This window comes from Agelaius phoeniceus, chromosome 6 (genome assembly GCF_051311805.1).
Source record: "Agelaius phoeniceus isolate bAgePho1 chromosome 6, bAgePho1.hap1, whole genome shotgun sequence".
Lineage (NCBI taxonomy): Eukaryota > Metazoa > Chordata > Aves > Passeriformes > Icteridae > Agelaius > Agelaius phoeniceus.
This window is the reverse complement of record NC_135270.1, coordinates 12,939,618-12,965,323: the sequence shown is the minus strand read 5'-3', so window position 1 is coordinate 12,965,323 and position 25,706 is coordinate 12,939,618. Positions and strand designations below refer to the sequence as shown.

The following is a 25,706-nucleotide window of genomic DNA, read 5'->3' as shown; positions in this document are numbered from 1 at the left end:
AGGCTGAATAGAGGAAATAAAGCAAGTACTCCATTTTTATCTTTAAACAGTATCAAACCAATATTTTTTAGTTTTTTCATTTTTGCATCATTCAGGAATAAGTAGACACAAAAACTGGTTGGGAGTTGTATATATAGAAAACTTGAATTTAAAATGGTTCATAAGAAGCCACAAGCATGTGAAAACAGAAGCTTGGCAGGGTAGCCTAGAAAGCCTCAACAACTGTGATCATTTACCAGAAAAGCTGAAATAACATACTTAGTTCCATGCAGTCCATATAAACCCCACAAAAATCTGGATCTCTTTGAAAAAATAATCATCATAAATGTGAAAATTTAACAAAAATGTTCCTCACTATCTCGGTAGTAACTGTAGAAGTCAGTGTAAAACTAAGGTTTCTAAATTAATTTTAAGAGCTTCAGGGAAAGAGAACATGAGGACGAGCCAGCAACACAGCTACATGGCTCCCTGAGACCCACACCAGTAGGAAATCAGAGTCAATTCTCAGCCAGAATCCTATAGGGATTTCTAACAATTACTAAATAATCACTGAGTGCCAACCCACTCTTAAAATCTCTTAAAATTTGAATTAGATATGCCAAAAACAGAGAGAATTCCAGGCCTCCATATCTCCTCACTTATGAATCAATAGAGCCTTCATGAATCCAGCCCTGTGAGATGGCAAGGATCTGAGCATTCAACATTATTACTGTACTGTAGTTCATTTAATGCTGCAACTATAGTTCATTTAATGCTGTGCTGGCTTCTCTTGCATTTTCCTCATATAAAAGTTAAGTATCCACTACAAAAATGAATCATCTAAACTCCAGGTAAAAGCTATCACAGTATGAAAGTAGAGATCATGCTGTGAAAATGATATCAAATGTTATATAAAAAGAGCTATCCTATTGAAAGTGTTTGTGGTTTGTAGTTTACCTCCTGTTAGCAGCTCTCTCTGTATTGATTTCAAAAACCTGTTCAGAAAGCTAAATTCAGAATTTTTAGAAAAGTATTCAAAGAGTGCAGCCTGTTAACATCTTTTCATAAGTGAGGAAGCAATATATCTTAAGCACATGTACACCCAAATTAAATTATAAGAACATTAGGGCTGAAAAGCAAAGCAAGTCAGAAGTTTCAGGTGCCATAATTAAGATCTGCAGCACCTTAATTCAGCCCCTACCCTACACATGTCCATGATGACACTGTTTGACTGCACAGCTCTTCCCCAGATGATCTCAAACCATCCATACCAAACTCACACTCTGCATGTCCCATCTTCAGTCAGAGACCAGGAGAAAAAGAGAGAAATAGGGCAAGGAACTAAAGTAATGAATGGCCACTGGGTTGAGTCTCTGCAGTTGTGCCCTAGCAGATTACAGCTGGTCTCCAGCACTGAAGGAAAGCTCACCTTCCCACAGCATTTATTGTTTGTGGTGTCTTCCCTTTGTGTGTCCTGAGAAATAGATCCGTGTCAGAGCAGACTCTGTGCCCATCACAGATGCATTCTGGAGTGAGGACCAGCCTGGTTTTGAGAGCCTGGAGAGCATCAGCCCTGCCACACCACACTCGGCCCCCCTGCATCCCCTTTTGCACAGGTGGAAGCAGAGAGCCTTACCACACATCTGGGAGTGAGTGCGTTTGAAAAATAAACATTATTGTTTTCAAAACAGCAATGAAAAAGCCACAAGAAAATCAAATCAAATCAGTGATTCTGTGTTAGTCTTGGGCAGCCTGCAGTAAGGCAGGCCTGGGACTACTCGTGCAACAGAGAGAATAAAACAACTTAAAGCTGCACTCATTCAGCAATCACCTTCTACTTAGTGCACAGAACAATGCAGGGGTCCATGGGAAAAGCAGTGTGTGACCATGTAATTAGAGACAGTATCAAAATGTATCCACACAAGGGGGCCCAATTAAGGCTTCATGGACAGCATTATTCTTTTTCCTTTTCCTTTTTTTATAGTGCTTGGTTTTTTTGCAACATTCATGGTTTTGTATCCTTTTATCTGTAATTTCATAGGTTGCTTAAAAAAAAATACAGACAGGGAGAGCAAAGAAAGCCTGAAAAAAATCTATTGTATGGAATGGCAGTGATACTGAAATATAGGGCTGGGCCTTCATGGTCCACAGCAGAGGCTTTGGCCACATGAGTGGAAGGAGCAATGGTAGAGTCTGCAGGTGGAGCAGGCAGAAGGAGGGCTGGGCTGGGATGCATGCAGCTTTCCCAGGAATTCTGCAGCACAGGGCACCATGCCTCTTGGCTCTGCCTCTCAGGTCTATCTTTGGTGGCCTTCTGCTGCTTTCCACTACAAAGACTTTTCTCTCACATTCTTCCCCCCACTCCCAGTCCTTGTCTTGTGCCAATATTTTTGCAAATGCAGCCCCTAAATTCCTCCAGTCTGAGTTTCCCATTCTAACCTTCTGTTTAGCGCTGTATTCTGGCTTGTTCAGATTCACCCTAGGAGTACATATTCCCCTTCTTATGCCTATTTGTTAGTCCCAGCCTCCCTCCTACCCATTACCCTCAGGTTTCCAATCCTACCAGTATTCTTTCTGCCTCCTATCCCAACCTATATCCACAGCTGACCAATTTTTCTGCCATCACTTATGCCAGTGGCAGCATTGCTACTTCCACCATTCCACCATTGCTACTTCCAGGTCTTTCTTGCTCCCCTTAAGGTCCCATCCTGGCCAAGTCCTTTCACAGCTCCTCAGCTCAGGAGATTCTCCTCCACCTCAGTCTGAGCAGCTGTAAAAAGACAACCTCAAAAGCCCAGGAGCATCTCCTCACTTTGAGCCTTGATGGTCTGCACTGTGCTTGGACCAGGAGCTGAATTCCCCACCTCAGCATCCCCAGCACCAAGTGCTGCACTGCTCTGGGTCAGCATATGCTTGAACTTCCAGTGCTTGATGCCACAACAGCCTAGAATTTTAGAAGTGATCCCTGACAAGATTTTGCTCAATGCCTGCAGTGTGCTGTACAGACAATTTCAGGGAATTCAGATACGAAATCTCTACTGATCATGTGAAAGAACAGATTTTTCAGTGTTTTCCCTAATGGATTCTCACTGGAACAGCAAAAGATAATGATCCAACAAAACTTTTTTGAGATTGAGGCTGAAGAAGAGTGTGATGGAGCTGATCAAACACTCATAAGAACAGGAAAAATTTACTTTGCCTTCTTTTTTTCTGAAAATAATAGGATTTTTTTTTTCATTTCAAACAGACAGAAGTGGGCTGAGGCAGGCATCCAAAATAGAAAATTTCAGCACAGACAGTGCTAAAATAAGTGACTCTAAGTAATGTTTTAAAATAGGTCACTTGTGACATTAACTGTTATGCTATTAGCTTCTTTTATGGTACGTATAAAGTGGGAGAGAAGAGCTTGTACATGCATTTAGACTTACAGAAGAAAAAAATTAGGCACCCAAGCAAGAACCTATATTTGACATGATTTAGTCCTGGTCTGAGATCCATATGGTTCATCACATCAATCCAATAGGCTGCTCAATGCTCAGTACACCAGCTTCAAGGAAGCTGAAGTACTACCTTTGGCTTGCATTGTGAAAAACATTATTTGACTTCTAAGCAGTAAAGGCCACTGGATGTGGATACTTTAAATAAATGTGCATGAACTGTAACTAGTGAACTAAAAAGCAGGTTCCTTCTCTAGATACAATGTGGTCTTTACCAAATAAGAAGGGAAAAAACCTGCAGCTAAATACTGGAAGTTTTGTACATACCAAATGCATGCCCCAGAAACAGGCACCTCTTTGCTCCCAAGGTCTACCTACAAGAGCTGGATGTGACTTTTCCCAGTGTATCCATCCTTTCTGCTTCTCCCCTACCCAGCAAGGTCCCATCATAGCTATTCAGGGAAACTATCTCCTGTGAGCCCTCTGCTCCTTTGAGACTCTGTGATCCAGACAGCAGCTCCATGGTTACACAATTGGGCCTGGGAATCACTACTCCTCCTTACCTCACTGCTTCAGCAGGCCACAAGAGAGACAAGTGCTTAATTACAAAGGAGAAAGTTATTAATTTTCACTGCAGTAACTTACAGAGCTTACATAATGCCCAAATATTGCATATATTACACAGCCAGTATTCGGAACATTACCTGGATTAGACAGAGTCATATGCAGAAATGTCTAGAGCCCTGGCAGGGTACACACACAAATGCACGCCTACAACACTTACTCCATTCTCCAAAATAACCACTTTTTAAGGACAGCTATTAGGAGTTTGCCTTGGAGAAAACAGACATTACACCCTTGCAAGGCCAGTATTTATTTATGTCCACAGCTATGCACTAACAATCACTTCTCTGCTCCTTCCACACCAAAATATCTCCACTACTTCAGCTATTTTTACTTTTAGCTTTTGGGTAGTACTTCAAGCTTTTATGTAAAGGACAGCTGGTATCTCACCTTCCTGAAGCCAGATTTCTCTGCCCCTCTGAAGAATTTTTCCCCCAAAGTGTTCTTCAAGCACGCCTAATATCTCCTGGAAATCACGTTCTGTAGTAAATAGAGTACATGGAGAGATAAATTCATCCCCAAAGGCCAGAAATCAAATGAATGAGGATTCAAAGGGCAGAGAGCCTGCAGAGGAATCAGTCACTGATTCCAAGCAGGAGTGTCATCCATGAAGGTGGAAGGCTGTGTGCTGAGCTGCTGTGATTCAGTGCTCCCTACGACCCACACACTTCCAAAGGAAATCACAGCTACACAAGAACTCGGTAGAGAAACATTCACAGACATAAGGTTTGCTACAAGGATAACTCAGCTGAGAATCAGCAGGTGTTCTTTCCCACTCTGCAATTAGTGCACTTGTTAGTCTCTGACATTGCTGCAGCAATCCTGTGTGCCTGAAGGATCCAGCAGGATGGAGGGAAGGAGGATGAGCACCACAGCGCCAGGTAACAGGTGCTGAGGGAAACTCTGTGTTATCCCAGGAGCCACTAAGTGGAGCTACTAAGTAAGCATGGTAAAGGAAACTTTTGGTTTGATTCTTAAAGCACCTTTGATGCTATCAGAAATGCTGTCGAAATTCCCACCAAAAAAAAAAACCAAAAAAAAAAGGAAAACAGGAAGTGTCAAAGTAATAGCTCTGGTTGTCCAGTTCTATGCTGGAATAGCCTCAGTGTCTTCATCTACTTAATAAATGGTTGATTTTTCCCTTATAAGGAGTCTATTTATTCCACTTGTTTCCCAATCCTATGTCCAATAATTGAGTTGTGTTGTGCCCCACAATGTCCCTACAAGTACATGGCCAGGACTATTCCTGTCATGAGACCTTGACTACAGCTGAACCTCTGGAGGAGAAGTCTGTGGAAAGCAGTTTGGATTATTGGCTGGAATGTCAGGAGATCAAGTGTTAACTCAAACTGTGTAGTCACTGCTTAGCCACTGATATGCTGAAAATGTCACAATGCTTTCTGATCAGAAGTAGGAACTGCTACATCAATGGGATAGACTGTGTTTTTCCCTGGCTGTCACTGTGAAATAATTGAATGGATCTTCCAAGGAATCCCTTTTGTTCATCTAATCCATTTTGTTTCAAGATAATAAAAGGAGAGCCAGTGTCAATATACTACACACAGTGATATCACACAGACTTCTCTCTGTCACTCCTAATGCCAAAAGAACTGTCATCCAGGCCCAGAATCAAGGAGAGAGCTCTATGGCTAAACCTCACTCCTGTAATGCCAGGGTAAAACAACCTAAATCCAGGTGTGTGAGAGTGGGCTCTCACAGTTTCTCTAGCAGCAGCACGGAGATGCCTTCACCTTGGCTCCCCACACAGCCAGGGGACTGCAATTACTGTGCACATAGTACACTCAACAGGGATTTTTTTGCCATGTCCTCTATAGGAGGTTGCATTTTAGAGCTATCTTGAAAACTCCACTTTTGCAGAAAAGATTATCTATCCAGTGCCATTTCTCAGATTTGGCATGCCTCTATGATCTAAGGTAGTGGTTCCACACTACTACATGTTTGATGCCTTTGTCTGAACATCGAAGAACATGGAAACATGGAGTTGTTGCCTCTGTGCCCACAGCCATCACTGACATCATCAAAGTCACCACTCTCTTACCACAACCACCAGGTCTGTGTGTAGGGCATTCTTAATGATGCCCTCAGCACCAGAGCAGATTCCAGCTCTTGTACAGAACACAGCAAAGTCCCCATAGAAAGCCACTGTATTGGTGCAATTGTAAATACAAGACATTGTATTTATAGAGAAGTGGGTTTTAAAGGAATTGCATTTATCTAATGTAGGGGATGCAGTGCATGGGATGAGATTGGAGTTCATGCATGGTGAGGATACTTAGGAAACATCTCATTCAAGTACATTAAAAGGAAGGAGCAATAAGCAGAGTCACACATGGGCATAGTCCAAAGCACAAGGAAATCAGCAAGTGCTCAAAATTCATTGCACAGCTGAGACAACATCAGGCATGGCGGTCAAGACCTCTTCTCAGGAATGAGCTGAAAAGATATCTCCTTCTATCACATTCAGTAGAAAGATGAGCCTGACTCAGCATAAAGGGTCAAATTAAGGTGGACAATTCTATCAGAAACTCAGAGGGAATTCTTTGAGATTTCCATATGCACTAGCCCATGACAAAGCACTCAAGTCAGTTAGCCAAAGAACATCTACAGCGCATGTCAAAGGACAGAAATGCAAAATACGTGACCTCTCCTTATTCCCATTTAGGGTGGGAACATGAAGGGAATTCATTAAATACTTTGCTGAACATATTTCTAAATTTTGGGGTTGGAATTGACAATGCACAAGGATACTTTCCTGCTATTATGCAGCGCTCCAATAATACCATAATATTTATAAAAAGCCCTAACTAGAACCACTCAATAGTTCACTGAAACTATTGTTTCTTCAAAGGTATTGCAGCACAAACTTCCACTGATTAACTGCACAGATCAAGACTTTTGACTTTTAAGATCTTTCTCGAGCACTGCCCTGCAGTACCACCATCAGTTCCACAAGACATTAGCAATCTGGTTCCTGAAAGATGGTGAAGTTAAAAGCTTCTTTCATCAAGATCAGTTAAAATTAAGCCATGTGGTTCCCAAGCATTAAAAATAAATAAATAAAAAAGATATTTCTCAATAGAGCTTTGTAATCTTTTCAAATACTAGAAGGTCACTTGTGTTTTCAAGGCCGTTTAGCAAGGTCAGGTTGTAATGAGCTGCAACTACTTTATTTGTGATTTGTGGCTCTGAGGGATTAATTGTCCCCACTCTGTCTCATCCAGAATCTAAGGCCGAATTGTCAAAATGATCCATGGCTTTCGTCCCCAGGCCCATGGTTTCATTATTAAGGTGCGTTCTAATCGATAGTAGCATTTTTAACATTTTGCCCCTTACGTTTTATCAATCCTTATTATCTAATGACCAATACTGAACTGGCACAAGGTTTTTCAGAAAAACACTGACAGATTACAACAGGCAGTCACATGCATTTGTAATTAGACTTCATTACCATTATAAGTGCTGAATGGGAGCAGAATAGAAAGGCAGGTGGAATGCACCCAGTTCACAGAGCTTGTCCCATTTCTTAGAGTCCCCGGATGAGTCTGTCTTAATTTATTGATAAATAAAAAATAACCTCAACAACAAAGGACAAAAATTTGGTATCTTTTTCAGGTTAATGTGTTCAATTTATTCCATGCTGCTGGCCTAAGTGGCATCAGAAGCTTGGAGAACTAGCCAGCCATCTAGAAAATCATGAAGTTCTGTTTTGACAGACAAAATACCCACTGCAAAACAAAGCAAGTCTGTTACATTTCACATTCTCAAATTTGGGTATTTGAATTACTTTGATTCTTTGTAACAGTTTAATCTGCTCTCACACTGATGAAGCAAATAAGAATTTTCATTTTCTTCTCCTCTGCTGGAAACCAGAACTATGACAGATAATGCTGCAACTCCTTATCCAAAATCACGACTGGTTTAGAAAGAAAGCTGAGGGGACAGATTCTCAGATGGCGTAAGCTGGCCTAGTTCCACTGAAGTCAATGGAAATACACTCATTTACATGTCCTGAACATCTGGCCCAATAGTGATCATTAACAGAATATTGCCCAAGAGCAACATTTTCCAAGCTACAGAAAAGCTGAAATAGATATTTTAAATTCCATAGCATTCATTCTCCCTCCTTCTCTATAAGAGAGTCCTGGGCTGACTAATGAAATGGCATGCTCTGGCCTCCTGGCTTTCTTATTGAGGGAATGTGGCCTCCTTCCCAAGCTGACCTTGTCAGAGCAAGCAGCTTCCATCTCTGGACAGAATGTAAAACTGCAGGCTACACACAAACATGTACAAGAGTTCCATTAGGAACAAAATGGGGCACTTGGCATTTCGCTGACAAATACAGAGCATGCAGTGATTTAGAACTTCAGCTAAATATGGTATCACTTAAGGAAAGAATTTAAAAATTAATTTTCCAAACACAGCCTGAATGACATACTAGTTTGTAAGTTCTGAAAACCTAAAAATTATTGCTGACTTCAGTAAGCCTGGAATATTATTTCTAAAGTCATCAAATTTGGGATTTTTGTGAGATTCTGCTCTGTTTGCTTTCTGATCAATATGCTTTCTAGCCCTTATGATAGTTTTGGAGTCGATTATTCTATTTTCTTTCTCCAAAGAACTTTTAGAGGTAGTTGGAAAGAAAGACTCCTAAGCAAACTGGCCACACACACTGAAAACAGACAAATGTCTGTCATGACTCCTTGACTTCACAAACTAGAAATATTCTTAATCACTTACGTAACCTAAGGAAGTTTTTCTGCTTTGCAGAAAAGGCCACAGGGCCATTTCAGTGCTAAGATTATCTACATCCCACCACCTCAGCTGGGTGCTGAAGTGCCAGGGCCTCTCCAAGGACACTGAAAGTTTTAGAGCTCACACTGTGCTTATGGATGAGGGAATTGATCCTTCCTTATTACAAACAGCAAAGGTGGTAAAGAGCTCTACCCAGCCCTAGATTATATTTGTCAGTTAGACAGCAGTTAGAGGTCATTAAATGTCTAAAACTTCTATTTTGAAAGGATTTACTGCTCTTCCCAGCCAACACCTGGTTTCTGTTCTCTATTGACACTGTTTTCCCATTTCCATTTCTCTAATTATATTCCTATTATATTTCAGCTATGGAGTCCTTTCTTTTACATCATGGCAATTTACAACAAAATTTTGCAGTCCCTGCAGCAGCAAACTTACACAGAAATTACACAATGGCAATCAAGAAAAACGTTTCAATAAATCAACTTTGCATCCAAAATTTTTGCCATAAACTGAAAGACAAGTCCAATGAGATGGAGAGGATGATATAAAAAAAGTAAAACCAAGGCAAGTCAAGTTTCAAGTACAACAAAACATGTTTGGTAAGTTTATAATACTAGAAACCCTTTACACTCTATTCCCTTAAAAGGCACCAAGGGACTGTTGTCCAGAAAACCTCAATCCATTAGAGCTGGCAACGTGAATTTTAGAGACTACTTTGGTTAAAGATAACCAAGTTTACTGCCAAAAATATCTGTATTTCACAGAGGTTATTTGCTAAGCATGGAGATAATGATACATCTCAGTTAGTACATATAGAGTAAGGTGGTATTTATTTGTTCTTATATATTCACTCCAGCCTCCCAGGTTTGGAACCACATGGATGTGTTAGGCCTTGCATTTCCAAGACTTCCATGCTACAACCAAAGCAGGGCAAGTGAGAACAAGCATTGTTTTCTTCTGAAGCAAAACACATCTGCAAATGTACTCCCAGAGAAAATGATGAGACTTAGAAAGAAGGCTACCATCATTTGAATGCTGCCTTGATTAGAACAACCAACACAAACAGCCACATGTCCCCCCATTTCACTTCTTGTTTCTTCAACAAAATTTCCAGTGTTTGCTCGAGTCACTGCCTGGTACTCACAGCAGTGTTTGAACTCAACAAGGAAAGGGTAATTAGGCCAGCAACCCTGCCATACCCTATTTTTTCAGGGTAACCTTGTCAACTCTGAGATTTCCATTTCTACACCCAGAATACTCTTACTTGTAAATAAGAAGGCATATCCATTGCTATAACTGATAGAGATAAATCCACTTGAGCAAGGAAAGAATCTCATGGGAAATGTATAGGGGGAAAAAAAAAATCTGCATCCAGTCACTGGATCAACAGAGTAGTTTTCCATTTTTTCTATTACCAGAAGATTTGGTAATAGAAATGTTCTAATAATAACACTCAAAAAAATGGTGGAACTTTCTGGTAAATCCAACAGTACTGAGTATTTTCTCAAAATGATGAATATTCTAACTCCTGGAGGATCCATAGCAAAGAAATACCTGCCTGCCGATACAGATTTTTAATGGGCTAATCATGCCCTCAGTCCTGTGAGGGCAAAAATGATCATGCCCTTGCATTAACTGAGCTTCTGAAAGAGTTACTCAAACCATCCTTTCGACAACCTGAGAAATTTCACTGGATGTCAGGCCCTGAAACACCTCTTAAACCCCATGTAAATAGTTATTATTTTCAAAGCATAACAGCACTGTGATTATTCTGAAATTGAACTCAGGGAGATATTCTGTCAAACTCAAAATATAGACTGTTTTGAGTGATTATGGCAGTCCTGGGAGAAGGTCATCAAGACTGCCACTGTGATGAAAATCAGTGTAGCTAAGATACTCCACTACGCTTCCATATAAATATTTTTCAAGTAAATAAGTCACACTCCAAGTGAACCAAGTCAAAAACAGGTCTATAAAATTACTTTCCAGCCATTCCAATATAGGAAAGACAATCCCTGATTTTTAGTGAAGGTAAAATTATTTTTTCTACTTCTGAAAGAATTATCCCACTCTCTCAATTTCACTTGCATTCAAAGCAATGCTCCTATTTCAACAGTTTTACCTGCCTCCAGATTGCAAATGGTGGCAATTAGAGAAGTACAGGTAAATTTGCCTTTTCACAGCATTAGTGCACTCAGTTCTACTCAGTTTTCTTCATCTTTCTGAGGAAGGATTTCTCCAATTAATTAGGAAGGCCTTGCATGATAAGGAACAGATTTATTTCAGCTCGTTTGCCATGTGGCCAAAAGGTGCCTTATAGCAGCAGTGTTAACACACACCTGTATTAAAGTCAAGCTTTTATCCATGCTTTTTTGCACAGAAGAGAATGAATCCTATTCTAGTTCTCTTTGTAGCTCCACTCATTTTCATTGAGGAGAGATTACAGGACTGAGGAACAGTCTTGAAAGATTTTTGAATGGGTAATTGAAAAGGGCTAAATGAAAAGTAAATGTAGGTGAAGAAGCCCCTAAGTTGTACACACAAGATTGATTAGCAACATGCACACAGCTGCCAGGACATGCTCAGAACTGCCTCATCTCTGAGCTGTCTGAAGAGCAACACAGAGTATTACACAAGATGCTTGGCTAAATTTAAATTTACAAAGGTTCACTGATGCCTGTTTAAAGATCCTACCACTATTAATGAAGGCAGTGCACAATTTCAGTTCAAACTATGCACCCTGCTTTCTATGCACTCTTTCCTCTTGTTTTCCTGGTAAATTACAAAGAACTAAATTCATATAGGACATTCAACATGGTAGGTTATATTGGGAAATAGTTAAATAAGAAAGGACTTTGTTTGCAGACATATGAGCAAGAGAAGATGTAAGAAGCTGTAAAAATTTAAGCTTCCTTCCTCTATCTATCTCTCAGATTTTTATTTTAGTCTCTTGGTACATTCAAGATTTGGAACAATCTATGTCCTATTTTTAGTATTTGTCAAGACATGAAAAAAAAAACCAATAAAAAACAAGTAACAGCAGGTTACAAGTGTGTTGAACTATTGGACCACTTAACCCCATCTATGACTGTCAGAAAATTCAGAGTACTCTGTGACTGAAAACATCAGCTCAGGTATAAATTCACTGAACCAATATGACCTCAAGCACAAAGTTCTAATTATTATATGTTTGGCAGGTTCTCTGAACAACAGAAAATAAAAGTCACAAATACTATTGGGACTTTTTCCATCCTCCCACTTCTGGGGATTTCTGGAAGAAGCAAAAAAGCCTTTGTGCTCCTGTTATGTTCAAACTGGTTTGTATTTACAGGAGTTCAGCATGAAAAGTATCCTGTGACCTAAAAGGCTGAACATACTCTATCACAGGACACTCAGTGCTCAGGGCAATTCCCTTTTAAGCAAGGGTCTCTGAGCAATCTTGCTTTTCTAATTTGTAAACTACACAAAACCACAAATTCTCCCTAAATATTTTCATAAAATAATATCCTTCCTATTAACATTTCCTCTATTAACTGTTAATAGCAAGTGCTGTATAAAACAACAGCACTATTCATTCCCATAGTCTTCTCAATTTTTCATCTTTTTTATATTTTAAGCAAGGATTTTGATTACTAATGTAGCTGATCTTCAATCTCATAGACATCCTCCATGCAGCATACCTTGCCAGCCTTAAAAAAATGTCTACCCAGTTCCTCCATGCTTACTGGATTAACAGGGTAGCCACTATCTAACTACACTCTGCAATACTACAAATGGGGAAGGCAAATGGGACAACAAATAATAGACAGCCACCGGCTTTTGAGAAAACTCCACAGCAGCTTTTACCATGCAGCAGAATAAAATACACCTTCATTTTTAGGATTCCACAGGGGAAAAAAGATAAACACAAACCCCCAGATTTCCCTTTTGTTTTTTACACAGATAAAATAAAACTACCTACTACTGATGAAACTAAGAAGTAAACAAGCCTCAAAAATCATCATTGGGATCATTCAGGGTTTTGAGGACCCTCAGAATTTCTCAGCCAGACCTTCTCAATTCCCCCTAGAAGCAGTGCCACTGAAGCAGCCCAGGAAGGTGTTACTCACACTAGTACAGCTGGCAGAGCCTGTCCTTGCTACCACAGAGTAAGATTCATCCAGCCTAGCTTCAGACACTGAAAGGTCACACATTGAATTCTGAGTTTGTCACTGTAGGCTTTCCTACAGAGTTGGAGAGAAACAGGCATCTCCAGGGGGCAAGTCGCCTGACCTGGCCATTTTAGGCTGAGATGAATCACTCTCTGAAGGTGCCCATTTTTCCTCAATTGACTGTAAAGTGAATCTAGGATGACTTCCCCAGCCTTTGACATCTACATTTCTGGTATCTTGGTGAAGACATCTGAATTTCACCCACAATTTCCAGAGCTCAAAGCCAGCATCACTGACATTAGCAGTGTTATGTATCTGTTTCTTGAAATTAAAACTTTCACACCAAACTCCTGTATTATATTTCAGTTGACTTTCACAATCCTGTCCCTTATAGAAACAACACCTTTGTTTTAATCAGTCACAGTTTCAAGACTGTAAGTTCACACAATAAAAACAATTAAAAGGCAAAAATGAGTATGACTTTGCTGAAGTTGTAACTCTTGGGTTTCTTATGTCCTACTCAGAGCTGACTTACACCAGAAAACTGCTCTGAATCCATCAGAGTAAAGCACTTTCAGCCCAAACACCTTTGTTATTATAAACCAAAATCCAATCAGCTTCTTTCACCAGTAACCACATTTTTCTGCTGAAGTTTGATATGAAATTTCAGTTTTTAGTTTTAAGACTTCATAACAACAAATAAAGTACTGGAAAACATTGAAAGAGAGGAAACCTGCTCCATCTCTCTCCATTTCATAATGGAGCTCTTCCCATCTATGCATTTCTCCCATGGGATAAGGCGATGTTACAATTCAGGAAGGTCCTTTCAATTATTATTTTTGAGCAGGTGATCCATCACAGCAATAATCACCATTAGCACTGTACTCACAGATATACTCCATAACTAAGAGCTAAAAGAACCCTCAGATAAAATCCAATCCATGATCCATCAGCATTTAACTTAGATGACAATCCTGTATGTTTTTCTTTTAGTGACAAATTTTTACCATGTCTTTCTCCACTGATGTACTCCCACATCCTTCTCACCAGACCTGAATGAGCAACATCATTTCTGCAACAGAAAAAAAAAAAAATTGTCCTATAAGTACTATATTACCACCTTGGTTTTGTATGTTTTTGGTATCTTTTTCTTGTTTTTTGAAAAAGCTGTAGTTAATAAACTGATGAAATTATAGTTAAAATTATACATGAGAAAAACAAAAGAAAAAGTAAGATGAAATAGCCTTTTTACTACTAATGAAAACTCGCTTCTAATCTTGTTAATTCTTAATATATCACAAATATTATCGCTAGATAAAAGAAAATAAGTTTTGGCACACGACCAAATAAAATCATCCAAAAAATTAATCAGTTTCATTCAACTCTATCCAGCTATTTCAGATCTAACCCACAAGATCACTCTGCACCGTGTTGCTGCAGTGCAATCTGTTTGCTCCAGTGTGCCTGCAGCAGTCACTCAGCTTATCAGGGATCTGATTACTGATCTTCCTGCAGCTGCCCTGTGGCAGATTCTCCTCTCCTGCTCATGCAAAAGCAGAATCCCAGCGTGGCCAGACTGGGAATAGTGCTGGCTCCAGATGCTCAACCCACACAGGAATTGTTGTCTTCCAGTTCCTACCCACTTCCTGAATTTTAGCAATTTTAAACCCTGTTGCTCTTAGCTACCTGCAGTCAGATGCTACACTCAGCAGTTCTTTCAGGGAAGCGTTTTGTAACTTTCTTGCCTGATTCACAACAGTTCCACAAATAAATAAAGCATAGGTTTAACTAAAGCCTGATCTCAAAAGGGAATAGCAGAGCGTCTCTCTCAACAACAGATACACTGAATATTCTATAGAAAGACCTAAACCATAAATCACTAAATTTATTTCCCATGCAAATGTTTTATTGAGCTGGCTGCAAAGGGGAATCACTGCCACTAGGAGGCCAGTCAGGATAAAAATAAACTCTTCATTTACCTGGACAGCAAAACCATCACCTGTTACACAGAAGGCAGCACTGCCCCTCCCTGTGGGGCAGGCACAGCAGCATTTTATGCAGTGGTACCTGCACTAACTCTGAGCAGCAGGCTCTGGCCAGGCTCAAAAGAAATTAGGTGTTGTATTGTCTGTTTTGTGGATCCTGTCAAATCTGTGCCTCTTTGACAGACCTATGGGCCACATTCAACATATACAAAACTTCAGATCATCAAGCCTGAAAGGGCTCTTGGTCACAGCTGAAGAACCCACAAGTGAAGTCTTAAAATGGTGTGACACCTCATAGCTCTTGGAATGGCACTTAAATACAAAGCTTGATTCCTCACTGTATCTTAAAGAGCCATCCTGATCTGGGGGGTCCAAATCTGGAAGAGACAACAGGAATACAGGCAGAAGCTGACAGATTTTCCCAAGTGAGGAAAATGGACTAAGTCTGCCCGGGGTCAACACAAGCAGACAACAGTGACAAGGCTGGACCTGTACAGTCCACAACAATCTATATAAGAAAGGAAGTGTATACTGATTAATATTACCTAATTAAATCACCAAAGAAATGTATTGGGATTACATTATATGCAGAAAAAAAAAAAAAAAAAAGACCGTTTCTAGAGATGGGGAGAAGGTGGAAGAATTGCTTTTCAAATGCAGTAAAAATAGCAATAATTCTGCTATTATGCCAAGACCTTTCACTGCAGGACAAGTTTTTATTACCAAGATATAGACTCCCAAGAAAATAGATTTATAGGGGGCACGATGACACTAATCAGAAATCCTTATGAGTGTCTACAGAGCACAACCCACAGGCATTGAATGAGTTCATAAAATCAATCACAGACCTTAGGAAATGTTTACCTACACACTACTGGTTTTGTTAAAGTCGGTCAAATTTTAGGAGCAGGTACCTAGATTTTAATATATCTCTTTAAGGCCCTTTGTTCTGGGTTATAGAGAAGAGAAAACATGAGGCAATATCTACCTAGGTATACATGTCCTATAAATCACACCACTTGGAACTCTGTCTCTCATAGTAAAATAAAACACCATGATATAAAACTAATAGTGACTCAGAGAAAATACATTTTCCAATAGGTGTTGGGAGGTACTGGCAGAAATGAGCCAATGGTCTCTGTTAAACTTCCAAAAGAAAAAGGTCAAAAGCAATTTGTCCCCTGTCCCCACCTTCTTTCTCAGTCTAAATTGCTTCCAAAGTTCACAACACCTCAACAAAAATAAAATTTGGCCCCACTGAGACCAATAATGAAGTTTCCACTGAGCTTTCTGGAGACAGAATTTCACTTTTGGATAGCAGCATATCATCTTAAATCATGGCTTGGTCCCTCTTGCTCAAGTCTGAGATCAAGCACATTTATAAAGTGATGACTGCAGGATTCCTGGAACCAGCATGTTCCATGCTAAGATTTTCCTCTGTGTGCTCAGGAAAACAAGGTGTCTGGTTTAGACAGTTGATAATCGAAAACCAAGATCTGCTAAAATTTATGATCAAACTGCCCTATTAAAGAAAAAGGCACCTCTCATAGGAGCAAATATTCCACTTGGTGGGTAGGAGCTAATCCCAGATGAAGAAAAAAAGACAAGCTATATTGCTCTGCTGTCTGGAGTTCAAAGAAACCCTGCAGTATAAAATATTTGTAATGTGTGTCACTGAATCATTTTCAGCCCTGAAATGCTATTAAAGTAAGAATTTCACTTAATATGAATATATGCAAAATGCAACATTTTTTCATGCAAAATATATTTACTTATATTGCTTAGGAGAATGACAAGATATTATTCTGGACTATCAATCCTAGAATCCTGCTCCACAGAGAATATGAAAAACCTAACAGCAGATAAACAAATCCCCATACACTTCATACATCACCAGTGTTAATTATGCAATGTTGCAAAAGAAGGTAAAAAAATATTCTGTCCCTAAAGCTTTCAATTTGCTTTCTTAAGCATTAAGCATTTTGCCCTACATTGTAGTGTGCACAACTAGAAATAATTTTACAAAGTTTTCATGTATGATCAATAAAAATGCAAATATATAAATCCCTATCTCTGAACAATAACTCAGGTTGATGTTTACTAAATATTACTTCTAATAGATTGCAAAACAGGAAATATATGAAGCACATCCTTGAAAAACAGTTTCAAAAAAATACTAGGTTCAGCAGCTTTGAAGGGCAGTAGATGAGAGACTGCCAGTTTTTGCTGTAGATATGTGATTCTAACACCTGGCCAAAAGCTAGTCTAGATAACTGCTTCCCTTGTTCTTAATGAGCAAACCCAGCAACTTCAGGACCTGGCCAAAGAGGCATCAGTGACTATCAGGAGATGAAAGCAAGCTCCACAGCCTTTTACAAAGATCTGCTGTTAACCAGCTTCAATGACTTTCCAGGCAGCCTACCTGTTTTGTTTGCAGCTTTAATACACTGGTGGCTACTTATGCAAAAAAGGCAAAAACTAATTAAATTTGTTTATGTATGTTATCGTGTGGAGCACTCATTTCCAGACATCAAGCTATGAATCATTAAATAACTGCTAAATTGGTCTCCTGGGATAGATCATGGCTCAGAGTTGGGCAGGCCCCCATCCCACCAAAGCCAGGTGTGCTCTGCAGTGAGCAGGCATTAAAACTGTTTAAAGGCCATGATTTGGGTACTCAGCCAGGTCTCACACTGTGAGGTGAGTGGTAGGAAATCATGAAAACAGTGACAGCTCTCCTGTCAGACTTACTCCTCTGTTTGATTAATGAGGGCATTTGAAAGACAATTAGCCAGAGCAGGTTTGGCTGCAACTAGCTTATCAATCAGGCACCCTCTATTAAAAGCACTACTGCCTTCTTTGTTTTTGGTTGCAGAAGAATTGTATCAATGATACACAAACAACAAGGGACCTTTACATGTCATGCAAAAAGAAGAGCAGAACGTAGCAAATCACAACTGAAATAGTAAAAAAAAAAAAAAGGCTTTGCAAGCCACAAACCACTGGTTGCTGGGAAATCATCACTGCAACTTCCACAGAGATTTTTTGGTGGGATTTTTTTGTTTGTGCATGGTGAATTCAAGGCTGCAGAAATACATCAGGTACTTCCAAGCTTCTCAAGGACAGGTTTAAGCTAAGTTTTCAACAACAGCAAAAATGAAACCTAACTACAAATGATCCCATACATAACAAAAAAAATAAAAATCCTTCATTAGAAAACCTACTATGAACCTACTCTCTGAGCTTCAACACATTTCAACTAAGAACTGTTTCAATTTTTTTTAAAAAGAACTTGTCACAATAATTCATCAGTTTGATTTATTCATTAGTAATGCAACCTCTTTGCTTTCCAACCACCAACACAGGCAGCATTTAATACTGTACTTTTCTTAGGCAGCTGCTCATGCAGGAGCATGTTTCGTTCTTTGGCTTAAATGAGAGCTTTGCTTCAAGTGGGGTAGTCCTTGAATTCATGTAAGCGATCAAAAATATGCAATGGACAATTTAAACCATGTCTGAACCTTTCCTGGAGATTTGCATTTCCATCAGAACAGTTTTTATCAAACTAAGGAAATGATGTTTTTTGCCTGTGAATGAGTAAAAACCAAATTACTGACTAATGTATTTATATTGCTCTCAATGTGAATAAATCCAAGACTGAAAGGGTAGGATTGAGACTGAAGTGCAATGCACCACTTTTCCTTTCAGTTTACAGTTAATTTTCGCTGGCAATAGCAGATCAGAGGTATTTTTAATGCATGACTAGTGTAGTACTAAGTGGGTATATATGCTGATTTTTTTTTAACCTTGCTAGAATCTATTTCAGAAGTAACTCACAAAATACTGCATTGTGTGTGTTTGAATACAGGGATAATAAAGCAAGCAACAAATTAATCTTTGATTAGATTAGAGTACAAAGAGGGAGATTCAGCATAGCCCAAAAAATCCTCTCTGAAGCTTCCCTGTGTTGGCAGAATGTGATAGTCCAGCATTCATGGACAGAGAACTATAATTGTTTTTTAAAATTTGGAAGAGTTCCCACTGAGAACACACAGCTTGTCACCGGGTTAATCTGCAAAATCACTTTTGTTAGAGTGTTCAGCCACCTCAGTAAGCCCCAGCAGTGGCACCCACAAAGGGAGCACTGTTGTAAACTTGCCACTAGCAGTTTATACCCCCTGGCCCTGATCCAGGAGCCACTACAGAAAGCCAAAGGCTCTTTCAATGGATTTTAAATTGGTCCCTGCACTCCTCTAAGTTACAAAGGTGGTAATGAAGTATTGGGAGATGCAATAGAAAAATAAAATAAAGAGGATCTAAGTAGGTGGTGGATAACCAGTGATTCCCCATATTCTTATTGAGAAACTGTGAACAGTTTCTCATTTTTCTGTGGTTGTAATTGTAAACAAAAAGGGGACAAAGCCCTAAGTGATGTGGCATGGGCCACATTTGTCTATAGGCCAAATTCTTCCCAGCCTCACCATGGGAGCAGCCCTCATTCATGCTGCTCATTAAAGGGCCTCAGCTCTCAGCAAACGCCTGCCCCACACCTGGGCAAGAGCCTTGCCATGGCTGTGGGGCACTGGAGAAGCCCCAGGGATGCACAGCAGTCCATGCCTGGGCTTCCACAGCTCACCACGTGCAGGCAGAGCTGCTCTGTTCTACTTTAATGGATTCAAATGGATTCAGGATCCATTGGCTCCTTGCAAGAGTGTGGTAAATGCTGTGGCTGTGCTTTAGTAAGAACATGGGAGTGATGCAGGAAGGGTTGGGTATAACCTGCCTGGCTGGCTTGTGATCATTTCAGGGTAGGGGAGGTCAAATGGACAGAAATAGGTCCACTATTTTTCCCCAGGTCCACACAGATTAATACAGACTGCCAGGTTCTTCCAAATAACAAAAGGTTAAAAGGACCCTGGGCAAATGACAGAGACTTGGGGTCTTGTCATCACCTCTAGGAGAACAATTGTCTCTCCCCCCTCTTATTCCTCAGAGTCAGAAAGCATCCAGACACTTTGCTTTCTCAGCAGTTTGAGGAAACAGTGGCATGAACAAGAATAAATATCCTGCAACTCATCTCAGGATGAGTTAAAATTTGATGCTGATAGACAATTAAAAAAAAAAAGAAAGAAGAAAAGAAAAATATACATTTATACATTTTGGCACTGCAACAAAGATTCTTTTGTTTCTCATCAGTGACCCACAGTCCAGCCATTTGCTTAGCTGCAAAGAACAGCCAGAAGTACCTTTTGCACAAAGCAAGCAGAAATATTTATCAAGCAGTGATGACTGGTTGGGCTGGTACATGAACACAGATGTGCTATCTACTTTCATATGATGCCCAAGGAGGAATTTTGCAATGCCTGCTGGTTCAAAGGCTGAAACCCAAGGATGACTTTGAAGGAAACACCAGCACTTCCCATAGAGAAACTTGTCTTTCCCCTTATCTTCCAAAGGCCCAGATCACTTCTCCAAGCACTACTGCAGACATTCTTTTTCTCCTAGGAGCCTCTACATGTTTCCCCATATGGCTTTTTTTTTCTGAAGCATGCTTAAAGAGACTTAAGCTTCAAATGCAGACACACTGAAGCTTTTGGAGAAGAGCATCACATTTTGAAGTGTGCTCTGCTAATCTGGCTCAAAAAACCTGAGCAATCAGAAGCAGCAATGAAAATTTGCCCCTCCAAATGTCCTGAACAGGCTGCAAGTTCCACATGAATATATAGGCATTACCTGAGGAAAAAAGTGAAGGCTTCTAGTAACCATGATTAAAGACATTTACTCTTTCACTGTCTATTTCTTTGAAACTATGGCTAAGGCCTAGTAGCTTAATTGACTTTCATAAAGTCAATCCTGATTACAAGGTACATAAAAATGACCTTGTATTCTTCTTCCTTGTGAGAAGTTGGAGAAATGCTATCTGTCTGGGACAGATGGTTCTCACCTGGGCAAAAATGACAGAATATGCATCTTTGTTGACATTCCATTAACTACAATTTAGAAATTCTTCCTTAGCCTTACGCATTTTTTAATGCGAGTAAAGTTTACCTTGCTAATTGGTTCACTAAGTAACATATCATTGTTATTAAAAGGAGAAATGAAAACTTGCTGACCTAATATCCTCAGCTATGATTATTCTTGTCAATTATTTTATATTTGGAAAGGCAAACAAATGTTGTATATAAAAACTAAACACTGTATTTGGCATAACTTCAAATTAGCTGTCTCACCATGCTCATACCATGCAAATTAAATGTCCTGAATAAGCATTAATCATCATAATAGGCTAATTATTGTCAGTTAGCTATCAAATAACTGAGCTACTACCCCTTGCAAAGAATTTGGAAAAAAAATGTTAATAAGATTCTGGCTACCTAAAAGCAAGAAAAACATTAAAATTTTTGTCAGGAAACATTTTTTGAGACAAGCATGTAGCTTATTTTAACCAGTTTGAGCATTATTGTGGTCTTTCCACATATTTAGGCTTACTGTCTTCCAGTAAGTTATACTTCATCCAAAAACACTTCTGTATGAAGATGTCTTTGTATCTACGTCATTTAAAATGACTTGCTGAGTTTTAAAACATTAATTAATATGTTAATAAACAGTTAATCTTTGTCTTCTCTGGCCATGTGCACGGCTACCACAGTACTTACAGACAGCAAGGAACTTAAATGTTTTACACAGAGCTAAATGTTTTAGAAGTGATAAAGAATACATGAATGTAGAACTGCTACTTGGAGACAGTTTGTTAGGGCCTTGGAGTATATATTTAATAAAGGAGTGATACATTCTAGAATGTAAATGGATATCCAGTGCTTAAATGGAACTGAAGCACCTCTACAAATACACAAATGCCAACACATTCAAAATTAAGTCTTAAACATTTAAAAATAGTTTTCAAACAAACTTGCAGTCAGGTTTCATTAAGACAGGCTGATATTTCTGCAGAGGATTTTGAGGAAGACATTCACCTGAGCAGATTCCTTTATATCTCCCTACACAAAGTGTTTATCCCATTTGCTCCAAAGCTCTCCCCAAGGGGCTCTCTGCTGCAATGTCCTCATGCTGCCATTAATGTGCTCACCCTCAGATTGCCCCCAGGACTGGGGAGAGGCATTGGCCCTACTCTGCAGATGGGCATGACTTCAAATCATGAAATCAGAGCATGATTCCTATGATGTCCCAGAGGAAATGTGTTGTCATCCTATTGCAGGGGTTCCATACTGTTGTCTCTTTATCACAAAAGTTCCATACCTTCTTGGTGTTCCTCGTGGGCAGCTCCTCAGAGCACTGACTCTTTCTCCTTCACAAAGCAGCCAACAGACTCCAGTTCCCCTCTCACCCAGCCACCCACTCTCTTATAGCACTGTTCTTCTTATTGGTCACAGCTGTGGCCTGTTAAAGTCAGGCCTGTTCCTAAGCTTTGATAATTGGCCCAGCTGCAACTCCTTAGGGCTAAGATTACTTTCTACACTCTCTTTCTTATATTATATCCCTCTACAGAAATGCATCTCAAGAGCAAGGATCACAACTTTCTCTCCCACCACCACAAGTGGTGTCAAAACCACCTCCAAGTCACACAGAAAAGCTGCATGGAACCGCTAACAGCTCCAGGAGCACAAGTCTTACTTTAGAGGTTTGACCACAGACCATCTCAGGTGAAAAAGTTGTGTACTTTGGGGCTTTTATCTGAGAAATTGCTTGGGTGTCTGTTCTTCTGCTTCATAACATTCTGCCTATAACCTTGAGCTGAAGAAGCATGAATAACAATGACAGAGACAAGCTGCCTCCCCAGATAACACAAAGGGTCTGTAAGAGAACAGTTAGTAGAGTATTGATTGGAAACAGTTACTCAGTAGTTGGAGGTAAAACTCACTTTCCAGCCCACTACTGCCACATCCAGGAATCCCACTGGCTTTTCTAAGCACACTTCCCTAAGAGCTCCAGTTCATCACTCCCACCACTGTGACCTCAAAATCTTTTAAGTCAGTGACTGTTTCACAGGATGCAGTTTTCATTCCTGTTGATATGTCTCCTCTGTACAGCCTTACAACTGAGTGTGTCAAAATACATTTTATTCCAAGAAGGCAGAGTCTATGTGACACAAAGTGAAAAAATTCTGAGGATGCCCTCCCTCATCATTTTCTACTAATCTTAGTCCAAAAATGTTCTCGGCCAGGTTGTTGTGGCTTGATGTCCCATCAGTGAAGATGACACCAAACACTGGCAGAATCAGTGCTAGCAGGATGCCGTTGGAAACATCCCACAGAGTAAGCACTCTTCACTGAAAACTCCTCATTGGCACCTGCCAGAGAGGCCACTTCCAATTTGTTTGCTAGATACTGCTGTGACAGTGCTACTGCACCTCTCAATTTCAATGTGGCACCAGGAGTTTTTTGAAGCCTAAATACCCTCTGTCTAGACAGTACATTCATTAGACTTACAACCACAAGGAGAAACTGAAAGTTTGTTTTACAAGGTGTTTTCATCATAAAACTGTGTGACAGCCATGAACTTCGCTTCCATTCTGTAATTCTTTATTGAATTCGTGATCAGCATTTCCATTCTTTTACCTGCAATCAATAGCAAGCTGACTAATTTATACAAATCTAAACCATTCTGCTGGCAGTTCTGTACACTAGCACAATTTTATCACTTAGGTTTTAAAATATGCAAAAAATCACCTTTTAATAAAAAATAAAGAGGTTGACCAGAAATCATCTCAGCAAAGTCCTTTAGGACTCTTGCACTGAGGTCACCTAAATCTTGAACTAAACCCAAAACATTTCATTTTTAAAGACCTTCTTTAGCAAGCAACTAATGGAATTTAAAGTTGCTCATTGCATTTATACAGTATTTGGACACACCACCGTGTTTCTGTCCAAATGCAAGTTAAGGGTTTATTTAATCATATCTGGGAGGTTTTTTTCTGCACTAAGAAGAATTTGGAAGTTTCCATCCAGTAAATGATCCATACAATTCTTTGTGTTTGTGGATATTTGGGGACTATTTTTTTTACCCTAAACATGCTGCAAAAGCCATAGTACTTGATTCTGTCAGCAGGAATCATCATTTCTTCTCTTTTGAATTTTTATATTCCATTACTTCTAGTCTGAAAGGACTTTACAGAGATGTCAACTGATATGTGAGTGTACAGAGAGCATAAAAGCCACTTATTACAAGTGTGGCTTCTATTTCCCTCTGACACAGTAGAGAACATTCGGGGTTTTAAATCTTGAATACTCTTAAAATATCTCTCAATTTTCACTCCCATTTTTCTGTCTGCATTTTTCAATTTCCATTGAATCTCCTTGCAGCTTCACCGTTTCATCAGACTGAGATATTCTGACACGAAAGTCTAAGACACATCTATTTGGTCCCTTTAGGGGAAGGCAAAATTTCAACTTGCAGCTCTGCTATGACCCACCTGACCAGCCCATATTTTGGTGATAACCATGAGATTTGGGACATTCCTGAGATATCCCCATTTCTTTTGTGGCCTCAGTTACATTGCCAGCTTCAGCCAGGGTGAGATGTGGAGAAGAGCAGCATTTGAACATCAAGTCTCATTGAACTGTGGCTGCTGAATAACCTAATTACTCAGAATTATAAGATCAATGAGATATTTTGCCATAAAAATTTAACCCTTTCTTGTCTTGCAATTTGCTACTAATAGGAAGAGATTGCCTAGTGCTAATGGACTAAAGGGGAAAGACTTCCTGCTGAAAATAATAAAATTCGTGTTTATCAAGAAAAGAAAATTATTCTCTTTTGAGCAAGTTAATGTCAAAAGAATTTAAGGCAAACACAGTGGAGGGCTAACCTTTCTCTTTCATTCACATACACACAATTTTTGATAAAAAGTATTTTTAGTTCATTTTAGATCAAAAGTCAGTCGTTGCTGAATGTGTGTGCTAAAATACATATTGCAAAAGCCCTGTAGGAAATGAGCAGTTTTACAGTACTATTGCTGCCAAAATGAATGTGAAATTGAATGCAGTCTGAAGTTTCATAGACTTTCTGTAGTGAAAAGAAATAGGACCAAGACGATTGTGGAATATTTTTTCATATTTCATAAAGAAGTTGTCCTTTTGTCCTGTGTAGCTCTGTGTACTCATGAAATCCACTTGAAACACAAGAAAGCAACAATTGAAAATATTAAGTACTTCTACTTAAAGCCAGGGCTTTCCTATTGCAAATAAAATTGTTGAACAACATCAGATAGATAACAACAGTTAAAAGGATCCCAAGTCCATGCTGCTCACACAGTTCTGCCTGATACTCATCATGCAGAGTAAAGTAAGCTCAAATCACCACATTAATCAAACCATCTATTTTGATGATTTTTTTTCCACCAACTATTCTAAAAAATCCATTCTAAATGTACAGAACTGGTTTGTTAAGGGCCAAAACTAATTTTGCAACAGCTGCTAAAGAAATACAATAAGGGCATAATCTTCTTGCTGTTCCAGCAGAACTTGCTATCAGTAGAAGGAATTACATGGTCAGAAAAGTATGAAAAACAGTACCAAAAAACCATCAACAAAATAAAATCTACAAAATAATTTTCATCAGCTTGAACACCAGAAATCTCAATAATTGTTACCCCACTTAATAAACTGGTTAGCAAGAATCATGCAAGCCCTGACTGCATTACTGAAATGTCAGTACAAGCACAGAATTATAGGCAGTACTTAAAATAGGACTACAACAACCAGCCATTTAATAAGAACTTCCCTTTTTTTAAAAAAACC

At 39.4% G+C, this 25,706-nt stretch overlaps 1 long non-coding RNA gene across 1 annotated transcript in view; it reads right to left on the bottom strand.

The window, feature by feature from the left end:
- LOC143694333 (uncharacterized) overlaps nt 1-25,706 on the bottom strand; it is a 263,833-nt gene that overhangs the window by 157,441 nt on the left and 80,686 nt on the right. Inside the window, exon 7 of the long non-coding RNA XR_013182714.1 lies at nt 13,972-14,036. This is a non-coding gene — a long non-coding RNA (uncharacterized LOC143694333). The remainder of the gene's footprint in view (nt 1-13,971; nt 14,037-25,706) is intronic.